This window comes from Heliangelus exortis, chromosome 1 (assembly GCF_036169615.1).
Source record: "Heliangelus exortis chromosome 1, bHelExo1.hap1, whole genome shotgun sequence".
In the NCBI taxonomy this organism is placed as follows: Eukaryota; Metazoa; Chordata; class Aves; order Apodiformes; family Trochilidae; genus Heliangelus; species Heliangelus exortis.
In genome coordinates this window covers 162740420-162751583 of record NC_092422.1, presented here as the reverse complement: position 1 = coordinate 162751583, position 11164 = coordinate 162740420, and the positions used below count along the sequence as shown (strand labels likewise).

General features: G+C 43.4%; 1 protein-coding gene across 1 annotated transcript in view; it reads left to right on the top strand.

Annotated features, from left to right (window-relative positions):
* The first annotated feature begins 1347 nt into the window (after positions 1 to 1347).
* RAP1B (RAP1B, member of RAS oncogene family) overlaps positions 1348 to 11164 on the top strand; it is a 31139-nt gene continuing 21322 nt past the window's right edge. The window contains exon 1 of the mRNA XM_071733436.1: positions 1348 to 1524. The gene's annotated coding sequence lies outside the window, so the exon portion shown is untranslated. The remainder of the gene's footprint in view (positions 1525 to 11164) is intronic.

Here is an 11164-nt window from a genome sequence, read left to right as displayed (position 1 = left end):
ATACAACTCATAGAAATGTAATCTCCTTTCTTTTTTTTTTTTTTTTTTTTTGGATCCCTGTTCTATCTCTGTGCTACAAACAGCAAGCCTCTGCTTCCTCCACACCCACTCTCCTTGCCAGAAGCCTCACTGCAACTTCCTGTCAGTTTTACACACTCTGCTGTGGACTTCCTCTGAGCAAAAGTTTTATCTGAACATACCACATTAACTATTTGCTTACTAAGTGTTTCCTAGAAACATAAATGCTCATTTATTTTTAACCTTTATCAGTTGAATCCTTTGTAACTGGAAAATATTAGTTACACTCAGGGAAAAAACCCACAAAAGAAGGAAAAAAAAAAAACCAAGTGACTTAAACTTATTGAGGACAAAGTGAGAGAAAGTTTAAGAAATAATGTAATTATTTGCAGGGAATGGGTATCCGGCTTTGGGTCATCAGGGCTATGGATAGGCTGTTCACATCCAGAACCACAATAATCCACAGAAAACAGTACATTGCACTCCTAAAACATCCTTGATCGATGGATCTCAAACGCCTTTCGGAAATGTAACGCTGCCCTGGCATTTACATTCCCAGCTCCTGATGTTCTGAATCAGCTTAAAGCAACCATAATGTGCTTTCAAGCCACCTTTGAACTGTAACTAACCCATGGCTTCTGTTCAGGGCTTACAAGAACTCTGGCAGAGAGGGACCACGTTATCCCAATGAGAACTTTGGGACCGAGTTATCCTGATGATCATGCTCCTGGGGAGCATAAACTGCCTCCAGAATGCCTGACAGGGCTTGAGACAGGGCAGAGGTCACATGCCTGATACTCCCAAGGTGACCCTGGATTCTGAACTCCGGTTTTTAGCACTCTTTTCCAACCCCTGCCCACCGAAACGGCGTTATTTTGTTCGTGCTCCATCCCCAACAAATATCAAGACCAGAGCGGGAGCGCGTAGATGACAACGGTCCCCAAGTCCTGCCCCCCTACAACACCCGGCCCGGGGAAAGGCCTCCCCATCTCCCTCCCTGGTGGTCACCACAGGCGGGGCCGCAAAACCCCCCGCCTCAGCGGGGCTTCCACTCAGGGCAGCGCCGCCGGAGCGGCCGCCATCCCTCCCGCGATGCTGCCCTCGGCCGCTCCGCACCGGGGCTGGGTACCCGGGGTTGGGTGAGGGAGTCAGGGCTCCGGGGAGGCCACGCCGCCCCCACGCCACCACCATGGGGCCCGCCGGGCCGGGGAGGGGAGCCGTGGATGGGGGCAGGGGGAGGGGCGGCCGCTGGGCGCCGCGGGGCCCGGCCCTGCGCCTGCGCAAGGGGGAGAGGAGCGGCGGGGTCAGCCCTTCCCTCCCCTCCCCTCCGCGCCGCCCCCGCCCCTGCCGCGCCAGAGCGAGGCTGGGCGTGCGGCGTCACGGCGACGGCCTCAAGCCGCGCCCCGGCAGAGGCAGAGAGAGGCAGCGCAGCGGAGAGGAGCTGGGCGGCGGGCGGAGCGCAGCGGGCTCGGCCGGCGAGGCGGCGGGGAGCGGAGGCGCTGTCCGGTAGGTCGGGGCGGCGGGGCCGTTCCGCTGTGTCGGTGGGGTGGGGAGCGGTGTGTCTGGTACAGGTGGCGCGGCGGGGCGGGGACGGGCCGGTGGGGGCGGCGGCGATGGGGGTGAGGCGGGGGGAGAGGCGGCGGCGGCGGCGGGGAGCGGCGGGCTGTGAGGGAAGGGGCAGGAGCCTGAAACATGGCGGAGGAGGAACTGGGAGCCGCCGCCTCGTCCGGCCTGAGGCGCGGGGGACACCGCGGGGGGGGTGGGGAGGGGAGAGCGGGGCGCTGAGGGGCAGTCGCTGCCAGCCGGGCCGAGGGCCTGGCCCTGCCCTTGGCCACCGCCGCTACCTTCCCCCCCCCCCCCGTCCACTGCCCTTCCCTCCTGCCGGTCCCCGGAGCAGAAGTTGGAGCGGAAGCGGAAAGTTGTAACCCCCGCTGCTCGGGGGCCGCGACGTGGGGCCCGGCCGGGTGCGGGGAGGGGCGGGTAACGCCCGGGTTCGGCCCCGCCGCGGGCGGGGAAGGGGACGGTCCCCGGCAGCCGCCGTCGTTGTCAGCGGGAAGTCCGAGCCGGAGCCCCACCTAGTCCGGTCGTCGGAGGGAAGCTGCTCGCTCTTTCCGGCCGGTGTGTGGGGGCGAAGCGAGGGGGGGAAGCGGGACACGAACCGGGTGCGGTCGGCGGGTTGGCTGGCCGGTCTCCCCTCTGACCGCCGGTACTTGTTCCTGGGTTAACCACGGGAGGGGACGAGCCCGCAACGTCGTGGTCAGCGAGTTCCCTTCTTGCTTGTCACAAAATAAAACAGGAAAAAAGGGCATGACAGGGATGCTCGTCTCGCCTAAACACCCCCGCAGATAACGCACCCGTGTCAAAGCAAATGGCAGGATTTTTGACTGAGAGTTTTCCTGCGCCAAAGCCGTCTAAATAATTTGTCAGAGATGTCTTGTACCCTTCTGCGTTGTGTCGGTGAAGAAGTGGTGGGAGGAAAGCAAAGTTTGCAGAGGGGAAAATAAACCCAAATCCTAGTGGTTTTGTGCTGACCTCGGATTTCTAAAAGAGGATAACAGACCACGCTTTCCTGAAAAAAAAAAAAAAAAAAAAAAAAAAATCGGCGTGCTTTTATTCCCTTTCCATCTTAAAAGGGAGGGGTTGTCCTTTTCGGGAGTTATAAAAAAAAACACAGCCTTTTTTTAGGCTGCTTTGGAGTATGAGGTAGTGCAGTTCTAACAGAGGGTATTTCAGAGGTGCCCATCTTGAAAAATCACACGGGTCCTGTGTGTGTCCTTGCATTTAGATGTTTTGATTAGTGTAATTTGTTTTTTCCAGCGTATGACAGCTACATCTTACCCCAGCGTGACATGTGTAGACAGTGTGTGACAAACGGTTGTTCAGTATTCTTTCATGGTTAAATATACATTGAAATTGCTGTTACAGAAGGAAAAAAGGCAAGAAACTCTTTTTCATTAACTGTAATTAAAAGGCAGAGAAAAAATCATGTTGTCTAATTCAATAACCATTAAAAGCCAAGTTTCTTTTCTTTTGGAAAGAGTCCCATCTCCTCTATAACTTGAAAAAATAAATTATCTTTTGGCTGACTTGCCTCTGTATTAAAATTGCAAGCTTTAGGAAAAAAAAACAAAACAACAAACTTGCTACAGTCAGGTGTTTTCACTTTCTTAATTTATTGCATCTTGTTTTGTTCAGAGCCTGTCCTATAGACTTCATTCTATCTAAAAATGAGCTGAATGAATAGTAAAAATTACCTTGGCTGTTCATATCAAAGGCTTTGTAAATAAACTTTCTAACTAGTCATATGCAGCATTTTATTCCTTGGTACCTGCCTATTTTCAGGGATGCTTCTTGTAGTAGTGTCAAGTACTTCAAGTTCAACTTGCAGCCGTAGTCTAAAGCTTTATGATTATCTGTAGCTAAATAACTGAGTTTTAGTTGCACTGCACAATATAAATGTCATGTATCTCTTTCGCAGCAAAGCTCATAATACTTGGAGCACCTGTCTGCCTGGGAGTGAAATAATTTGCAGAGCAGAGTGGAAAGACTCTAAGTGTAAAAGCAGAACTTGTATATGAAGGGAAAAAAAGCCCTAGTCTTTTTACTGTCTGTAACTGTGTCTCATGCTTCTATTACTACATATGTGCACCAGATAAGTTTTGGAGTGGAATTAAAGTTGTGCTGTTTTGTTCCAAAGAGCTGCTGTAGGACAGTTCATCAAAAATAAATCTGAAGTGAGCCATGACAGTTCCCTTTGTGCTGTGCCACTTTTGCAGAGTAAAACTGGCTGTCTTTTTAATTGAGAGCCTTTCTGGAGCAGAGGCAAACAGATGGAAATCTAGGTGAGGGCCTGCAAAAGGAGAAAGAGATTACTTGTATGGCTGAGGAAGGAAGTGTGCTGAAGACTACACTGAAGCTTATGATCTAACAGTAAATGTGACTGGGAACTCAAACAGTTCCCACCTATCCTTTGGAATGTGGGAAGTGCAAGAGTCACAGAAGTACTTGAGTGCTTGATGCTGACTGCCATAGAGCCAACCCTGTTGTCCCCAAAGCTCTGCTAGGTGCTCTGAGTTAGATATGGGGAGGTGTTGCTAAAGGGTAAGAGTATCTTCTAGATGAGAACAGGCACTCTGTTGACCTTGGGTGTATGGTAAGAGGGTAGGCAGGTCTATTAATTGGCCCAAGTAATACTTGGATGCTTTGGGGTACCTAGCTGACACTTAAAAGTGTTCTTCAGGGTAAGCTCAATGTGTTGCAAATTCTCATAAAGCTTGCTCTCTTAGTAAACAGACCACTAAGCCTGTCCTGCAGAACAGAAGCTCATGTTTAGCTTCTTGTTGTTGTAAGCACTGCCTCAGAAAGAGTGCAAGAGCAGACTGAAGTGCACCGTGTAACATCGGTGTGTTGAATCCCTGCTGAGTTGGGGCAGGCTTCTGCTGTGTTCTATTACATCTAGGTCAGGTAAAGGGATATTTTAGACAGCCTCCTTGTTCAGAGTGATTGAAGGAATATCTACAGTAACCACACCTTCATATTTGAAGGGCAACTTTGTTTTCCTGCTCGGATGCTGTTAAGGTGGTCCAAATCTATTCTTCTTGAATAAAGCAAGGAAAAAGGAAGTTTCTTTGCTGCTTGAATGCCGTTGATAGGGGACCTGTTTTCAGGTTGACCGAGTGTTCAAAATTGTTCAGCAGTTGGCTGCCAAGGAGCTTTGGTATCTCACTTAAGGCATCGCTTTCTCCTTAGGATCTGTCAGCCATGAGTGTCACAGATGAAGTAGAAGCAATGTTCAGAGGAAGCTGTGGCAGTCTGTAATAGGCAAGCACTTGTTGGACAAAGTCAAAGACTTTGTCTGCTGGCACAAACCATTTCTTCATGGAGCAGCTGAATGAGGCTAACTTCAAAAGCAGCAGCAGGTTCTGGCTCACAGCTCTCATCTCTTGAGCTTTAGAATGCCTAAAGCAGCACTGGACACAAAAGCAAAAGGTTTTTTTTAATTATTGTGTGTGCCTGTTTATGTATGTTGTGAACTCCTGATGTGCTGCGTTTTCCTCTCCTCTAGCAGATAGGAAAGGGAGAAGGAAGGTTGTAAATGTGAGGTTGGAAACCTGCCTATTAGGCAACTTCTGAAATATCAAGTGATTTGGGGGCCCTCTAGCTATTCAGGATGCTCTTTTCAAGAGCAGTATTTTAACAGTAATTTTTACTACTGAACCAGTAGAGTGAAAGTTACTTTAAGACCATACAGGAATGTGTATAGCAGAGTTAAATGAACTTTTTAGAGCTGAACCAGGAAGAGGAGGACAACATCTTGTTCACTGGCCCACTTAGCTTTCTAGCTGTTAATCTAAGGACTTGGTGTTATTTGAAGTCAGTCCTTGATATGCAGCTAGGAGACGAGACTGCCAAATACAGTACACATGGTTAGATCATTCTTGACCAAGGGAGGAAGGCCAGACCATAGTGCAGGAGTGGGACAGCCTAGTGCTTCAGAGAAGCAGCATCTCATGTTTCTCTGCAGCCTGAGATTCTCTTCAGGGAATGCTTAATTTCTTAGATCACTTTGTATCATTCCTGCAGCTGTTGCAACACAGGAAGGTATCCTAATTCTGAATGGTTTGACCAGGTCTTCTGAAAAAAGGATATTTGGTGCAACTGTTAATAATTCATGAAATAATTTCAATATAATTCTTAATTGTAGAGCTGTGAGAAACTTTATATCATTACGTTTCTGGACAGTACTGAAGAACTTGAACAGAAAAATCGTTTATTTTCATCACTTCATAAGGCAAACTTAAAGCAAGGATCTGTAGTTACAACTTTTTTTTTTTTTTTTTTTTTTCCCATAGAAACTTTGAGGATGCTCTTTGCATCAAAATTTATTGACACTGGGGTGAACGTTATTCTTTCTTTAATTACAACATTTTAACGTCCTGATTTCGTTAAGTAATCTGGATTAAAGGAAAAGATGTAGTTCAACAATATTTTCTTCCTGTGGCTTTGTTCATAACTTTATGCGATGGTCAAGGTGTTTTCCATAACAGAATTCACTATCACATCTCAAATGGTGTATGTTGGCTCGTCCTCTCTTCAGTTAATCTAAAATAATGTATGAACACAGTCCCTGCAACTACTTCTTTTTGTTTCTCTGTATTAGTTTTCTTCCCTTTTGAAGTCTTGCCCTATTTTTTCCACTCCCAGTCTGTTTCTGCAACCTAACTATTTGTGCCTTTTTTTTCATATCTGCAGTGAAGGGAAATTTCTTAAAAACAGTCTTCATATGTCAGAAAGAAGCAAAGAGAGCTTGTCCACGTGTTAAAAAAAGTATGTTAAAAACTGCAAATATATGCAAGTTACCTTAGTGAAGTTTAATTGGGGAAGTGCAGGAGGCAGAAGGAGGAGGACCTTTATGTTGCTAGGTGTGGCACTTCAGCACTACTGAAATCAAAGTGTTTTTCAGTAGTTGTAGGGCCAGACCAGCTACTTGTGTTTTTTCCAGAGGTTTCGTGTAGGGTCAGTATTTTTTATTTAAGATGAAGCTAGTATGTTGAGCAGTTTTTGGAGTGCATCAAAAGCCAAAGCCAGACAGTACTCATAGTGTGAAGTTATACAACTCCTGCTTAGAATTAATAAAACTTGCCTAACATCTGGTGTGATATTTCCCCCAGAAGTGATTCATTAGAAGACTGGTGGAAAGTTTTTTTTTTTATCTATTTTGTCTTTCCTGAATGTGGAGAAGGCTAAACTGGAACATGGAATGCTAGTTATCTATTAAGTGGAAGTTATCAAAGAATCTTACTCTCTGCAATACAGTATTTCAGACTAGATTATTTCTTTATAATGTGACATTTATGGTTGAGATTGAGCTGTGCATGGCTGTGTGTCCAGGGTAATGTGGTTAGTTAAGTGTGGGGGCAGCCCAGCAACATACAGTGCAGGAACATCTTTCATTAATCATGGAAACATGAAGTGGATAAGGTGAATTCTTAGATGTTGTAAGATGCAGTCAGTAACCCTCTGACTTTCGTTGGGAAGCTACTAACAAAAGAATATTCTGAAAGCTTGATTTACAAGATGACCCATAAGCATAGCCTAGTTGTCTTCATGTCATTGCTTTTTTGAATACAATGTTGTAGAAAGATTTTCTTGAGGTTGAGAGAGTGTATAAATTAATGCTGCATGTGAAATCTTGACTCTTAAGCTTCTGAAATTATATTTATATAGTTAGTATGTATAAGGCTATGATGTACTGTCTTTCTGTGACTTTTCTGGCTTGTTTAAAATTTAGAATTGATGGGCAGTAAGCATTCTGTGAGTGTTAGGTTGATTCCTGTTCAGGGAACAGTCCTTTTTCTGTTTAGTGCCTACTTCTTTATATTGGTGCAAGTACACGGAAAATGCAGTTTTCATGGATCTTATGATGAGCAACATCAGAAATGAGTTCTTGGCAAGTGCGAATTCACTTGCAGAGTTCTTGCACATATACCAATCCATTGATTAATTTGCAGGATAACTTTTATTCAGTGAACACTGTTGATATAAAACTTAAATTTTGAGATGTCCTGAAGTTGTGTTCTTAGTGGGATGTGAAATATTGTGTTCAAAATCCTACTTCTGCTGACATTAGTTATTTCAGAATATGCCGTGCTTTTAGAAATTGATGTCAAATCATCATCTTAGTGCTTGGTGGAACATAAGAGACTGTAATAGTCATGTGGCATCAAGAGGGAGCAGTGTAAGAGGCAAGAATAGCTGACTGTCACACTGGAGAATCACTCTTTCATTTTTATGATACATCTTTTTTGACTTAAATAGCAGATTAGGTGAGATGTCACCGAAGAAGAGACACCCTGTTACTTGATACAGATCATTCGGGGCACTGAGTAAGCTTGGGGACCAGTAGAGAGAAGTCTTTGATAATGTAATAAACAGACATTCATAACTGTAATTTAACTGGATGCTTGGCCTTCAGGATTCTTCTGGTAAATTTTCTACTTGCTTTTTATATCTGAATACTAGAAAGAAACAAGCATTTCTGAATTATACTGGTTTCTGCTCATTGTATGTTTTTACATTTTATTATTACCTTTTCACCTTTGCTTATATTTGAACAACTCCACTGCTTTTTTTAGATGATGGGTTTTTTTCTGATCTCCCTAAACATTTTATTTCAGGAAACGCCCTAGGCTAAATTGAGGTTCAGCCAGAGATTTTGCATAGAAAATGCGAGTGTCATAGCTGAAGTTCTGCAAAAACTGAGTAGCTGAAAACAAGGTTTTACAATTAAGTGCTTTAGGCCAATGTGAGTCCTGGAGTTTGGCAACCTTTTGATCTGTGTATTGCTTTTTATCAAACTCTTAAGAGTAATCTCACGATAAAAGTGCTGCATCTATATGAGTAGGAATTAGAGTGGGAAAAGAAGAATATTTCCTGTGAAGCTTAGAATGAAAAGATCAAGTAGGTTGTATAGTTTTATCGGTGATGAACAAAGAAGTCCTGATGCTATCTCTTCCCTTTCTGCTAGAGATCTGGGTCCTGTCTAGCCAGGAAACTGTTGGAGAAGTAACATTAAGTGCACATTAGTTTGTATTTAAATTACCAGTAACCAATATTTTGAGCAGTGTGCAGTCTTGCTAACTGAGAGTACATCCTGCTTCTAGCCAAAAGCAAGATCTTAAGATGCAGTTTGCACATAGTTTTTTTCAAAGATACCAACTTTAAAATACTTGCATTGTACTGTAATTCTTCCATTACTTATTTTGGAGTATGTTTTAAATGGAATTTGATTCTCTAAGTTTCACAGAGAGAAGCTGAAACCGTTTTTCCAAGCTGAATCTGCTGTGGTAGTAGAAGTGAAAATAAAGAACCATTCACAGCCTTATCTACAGAAGGTTGAAGTCATGGATCCAGAGAACACACTGGGTAAACTGGGAGCACTCTAAGCGATGTGGTAATACCAGACTGGTTTCATGAAGGATAAACTTCCTCCACTGTTATTGTGTTGCAGTTATTGTAGACTGCAAAGTTAGTCTTCCACTCAGGCCTTGCCTAAAATACATGGTTTGGTTTGAGGTGCATATATTTAAGGTGCACATACTTGCTGGAAGTAAAGCTGCTCTTCAGTAAAAATTTAGGATGTAGAGGTAACACTTCAAGTGGTGTGGTGATTTTGTAGTCTAAATAACAGATGACTCTTAGAAGATAAGACATGCAGATTTGTATTTGGAAAGGTCTTCTCATCCGAAACTCTAGAGCTTATTTTAAATTTCAGTATGCATTGGAATTCTGCTACCTTATCAAAGTATATGTTTGATTTGACTTAATAGCAAAGTGTGCCTTATAGTACAACAGGTTTCTCTAGAAAATAGCAAGCTTTGAAGATGCAGAGGAACCAAAAATATGGTCTAAACAAGAACTAGAATGATCTTCAGAAGATTCAAATAGACTCTTGCGGAAACTTGTTTAATCAAGTAAATGCTCATTAATTTGGTAACTTACTACTAAAGATATACTCTATGTAGTAGAAAGTGTGGGGAGGAGTGTTCCTTTTAACCAGACTCATTTGGTTAAAATTATTCAGGTTTTGTGTAGGAGTCGTTGTGTTTGAGCTCAGGCTTGCAACTATGAATTGCTTACCTTTAGGTTCCTTCTCTTAACTGTCAGATTTTTGCCTCTCTTGAAGACTTCTGACCCATTAAATGAGACTTTCTTGGGGGTTTAGGATGCATCAGCAGCTCACAGAGGAGATACAGAGCTGGTCACAGCTTGGTATAAGATAAGCCAGCATTTGTTTTAGTGACTTTTGTTTGTTTGTTTTGTTTAAAATACCCTCATCTGAAGCTTGTGACAACTTAGCAGTTGTCTCAGAAGTGACCGAGTTGTATGTGCATCTGCATATGGGCAGAGGTGTTGGGGTCGTCTTCTGCAGTTGTCATCCTCTTGTCAAAATGTGTTTGTCGGTTGACTGTACCCTGAGAAGCTACCATCACTAGATAAAAAATGCTGCTGCCTCACTGCCAGAAATGGAATAGGATGTTCTGCCCAAGTTTCTGCCACTTAAGTGTGTCAGACCTTTTAAAAACCCACTTTCTTCAGTGGATCCAGATACTAAAGTTAACTCAAAAGTAGCAGTTAAGGTTGCACCTCCATTACTGCAGAGGTAGCAAAACCAGGTGGCAGAAGATGGTACTTACTGCTTGGTGTTGGTGAATGCTTTTTTCAACTTAAGCTCAGGACAGGCGTCTCAAACTTTAACAAAAGAACTGTTTGTGAATTTATGTATAATATGGGTGACTTTGAGTGACATTTGCAGCTCACATTCAAAAGCTGTGTTTCTGTTAGGGAAGTATTGATTGGGAGGTCAAAGCAGACATGACTTGCAATTACTTGGGATTTGGCTCGTATGGTTCATTTATCATGGAAGAGCAAATTTTATTCCTGTTAATAAATGCTAATAGCTAGTATTCTCAATTTGCATAGAATCAGTGTCCTTTTAACAGATAAAATTTTGAATCTTAATTAAAATGGTGTATGGGCGTCTGTAAGACTGCACTCAGGCTACAAACCTGATTTTTAATGGAATTACTGTAAATCATACTATGAAAGGATACCTCGTATGTAAAGGGCCAGTCTTACATGGCCAGTAGAAAAACATCTAATCAAGGAAATCCATATTTTTGTGCCTTGACAATGTGTTGGTAATCTAAACAAGCCTGAACTGAACCCAAAATGTTAACAATGAAGATAATGAAAACAGTGAAAATAATGCTTCTTTGTCATGCAAGCTCTGATATTGTGAGGGGCTGTATGTGACATGTGAGTTACAGAGAACAGTAGACAGGAAGGACAAAAAATCCAGTGGTACCAGAATTCCAGTTGAACTGAGCATTGCCTTATGTTGGTAGAAGGAAACCTGATTGAAGGCTTCACTGCTTCAGCAGCCACTGTCACAATCAGAGGAGAGAGCTGGGGTTGCCAGATGTTAAGCACATAACACATGGAATTTGAGGCTAAGTCTTCTTTCTGCAACAGAAGTTAAGCTGCCCTTTTCCAAAGAAGAGTATCTTAAGCCAACTGGCAAGTTTATTCTTTAAGTAACTTTCAAACTGCACATGAATGTATTTTTACAAGAAAAGTATCTTGA